General features: G+C 39.3%; 2 protein-coding genes across 3 annotated transcripts in view; one reads left to right on the top strand and one right to left on the bottom strand.

The window, feature by feature from the left end:
• The window catches only part of LOC122253014 (uncharacterized), a 37898-nt gene extending 37864 nt beyond the window's left edge, over positions 1-34 (bottom strand). The window contains exon 1 of the mRNA XM_086554827.1: positions 1-34. This exon is cut by the window's left edge and continues 130 nt beyond it. The gene's annotated coding sequence lies outside the window, so the exon portion shown is untranslated.
• Positions 35-1471: 1437 nt separating this feature from the next.
• Wdr37 (WD repeat domain 37) overlaps positions 1472-2500 on the top strand; it is a 32391-nt gene continuing 31362 nt past the window's right edge. For both annotated transcript variants that reach the window (XM_043015767.2, XM_043015766.2), the window contains exon 1: positions 1472-1532. The gene's annotated coding sequence lies outside the window, so the exon portion shown is untranslated. The remainder of the gene's footprint in view (positions 1533-2500) is intronic.

Below are 2500 nucleotides of genomic sequence, written 5' to 3'. Positions count from 1 at the left end.
CGGCGGCGCAACAATAAATGCTCAGCGACGCCTTAGTGCACACGCTCGCCCCGGCCTCGGCCACCGCCATGTTTGGCTTTTCGCTGCCTCTGCGGCTTTCTTGGGTCTTTTTAGGGGATATAGCGACGGCGGGGATGATTGCTTTGCAGGGGGATGGGAACTTTAGTGTTTATTTTGCATGCAGGGAGCAGGATGGGGCTCAACAAGGGTCGGTAACATAGGAAAATGACATGTAACTTCGGCTTCCCAGCCATGTTTGGTCACCTCCCTGGGTCTTTCGCCTTCTAATGCGTTTTTTAAGCGGGGAGGGAGGTGATGTGTCTTACTTTGGAGGAAAATGGGAACTTAGATGCTTTATTTCTCTGCAGGTGGGAGATAAAGGCAAAACACGAGCGAAAAGACCACGAAAATAGCACATAATTTTGCCGACTTCTTTTCAACGGATCTGCGAGTGATTTGCGGTCATGGAGGGTCTCGATGGAGATGGCTCAGGCTCTCGAGTTTGCCCATTTTCGACTGTCAGTTCGATAGAGATTATGATTTCATGGCGATAGACTTAAAATGAAGGCAATATGTGCAAGGATAACTGCACATGGTTAGTTTTTTCAGAGGGACTAGTTTGTCGCGCGCGGGAGGCATTCGTCCGCGCGCGAAGCTTGACTTGGCATTTTTGGCAGGATACTTATTTTCTTTGATTTTCCTCTCGTATATTTTTAAGGATTTGTCGTTCCAGGGTTATAAGTGAAGATTAATAAACATTTTTTGTTTGCTCCATGATTCTTGTACGAAATTAAAGTCATTGGGTGAATTAGACAGTTTGGATTTATGAAGAAAGTTATGTGTCCGTGAATAATCATGTGTTAAGTCACATCAATTGGGTATTATAATGGTATTTTAAAATGAAAAATTGGTTCTCCGGATGCGCTAAATATCAGCTTTTCCCAATTTAAAAAAAATTCGCTAGAGTTCAGCAGAATCTGCAGCAGAGAGAAGAGGTTAAATATTAATTGAAGGAGAGTATAGCTTGATGCCTCGCAAAATCTAGGTCTCTCTCCTGTATACGCGAAGCGCTCTATTACTTCGGTAAAAGGATCTTTCACATGAAGAGATTAATTAGAGATAAATTAATTAATTGCAATGCCAAATGGTGATATCTGCCATGTCCTGCGTGCGCATCTTTTATAGGTCATGTCAGAAATCAACCAATCACAATTCACATTGCGAGGACTGCTGCTTTTGGTTGGCTGAGGCCCACTTACTTGTGAAGTTGAATAATTTTCTGCCTGTCATTCTTTCGACCAATGAGGTTGCGTCTTCTAGTATATCTAAGTTTTGATTGGATAAGGCTGGATCTCGGATAAAGTTGAATAATTTCCTACTTGTCATATGTGTGACCAATAGTATCACCCCTTCTTGCTGATCTGGATTCTGATTGGAGGAAATTACGATATCCATTACCTTCGCAGGAGTTTCAGTGGCAATCAGGTGTCGGGTGTAAACACAGTGTTCAGCAGATCTCCAAATTGATTAAGGTTTTCTATCCTTCTTTTTCCGTCTTTTCCCGTTTAATTCCTGTTGCATGTTGCACGGGATGAAGGTGCATGATAGGAAGACTGTCATGTGAACGAATTCTCTAGAAACTTCCCAGTGACATGTGATTGCGTTGACTGATTTCTTCGAACCACTTTGATCAGTGGAAACGATTTGTTAAGAATCATTTTAATTTATTTATTCGTCTTCGATCGTGATCATCAATCTTTTCAATGTGGTTGATGATAGTTTGTAAGGTCATTCCACCCATTATTACTTTCGTCCGTGAATCTCGAAATCTCAAGATATGTATCTGTAAATTAAATGATAATTTTGACATCTTTTGATTCCTAAAACATTATCCCATTTAATTTTAGACATGATATAGTTGCATATAGATATTGGCTCTTAGAATTTAAAACATTGCTTTCCTGTGGATTGTAATTATTATTTGTATATGTTGTCTTTAGACAATATGAATATAGTGTTTTCTATCAGTCTTGAGATTCAGTTATTTTCCTTTTTTATATGAAGTCATGATATGATATACCTATGGTACATTTTCTGGTATTATTGGAAATGATGCCCGAAATCTAAATGGAAAAATCTGACCTCACCATCTATTAGATCACAATATTCTGAGAAACATTTCATCTATGTCATTTCCACTGCTTTTGGATAATAGACTTGCAAGAGAAGTAAAAAGGAATCATACATTTTTGGAACTCCAACATCTGTCTCTTTCCAGCCCCTTTTGTAAATATCTGAGCAATCAGATGCAATTGTAGTGGATGACATATGGAAGGGATATCAATTTAGCCATCAATGTGATGTGACGATAGACACTAGTGTTAAGACTATTAGAGCCAATTAGATTCACAATAGATAATTATGTGATAATAGACAGCAGAAGGCGATTGAAGTACAAGTCAGTTCCATCATGGCCAGCCAGTTGATAAGGTGTGAGATA

Source organism: Penaeus japonicus, unplaced genomic scaffold, assembly GCF_977035675.1.
Source record: "Penaeus japonicus unplaced genomic scaffold, GWHDUDI00000001_assembly GWHDUDI00000030, whole genome shotgun sequence".
Lineage (NCBI taxonomy): Eukaryota > Metazoa > Arthropoda > Malacostraca > Decapoda > Penaeidae > Penaeus > Penaeus japonicus.
Note: the sequence above shows the minus strand (reverse complement) of the source record. Positions and strands in the feature narration are given on the sequence as shown.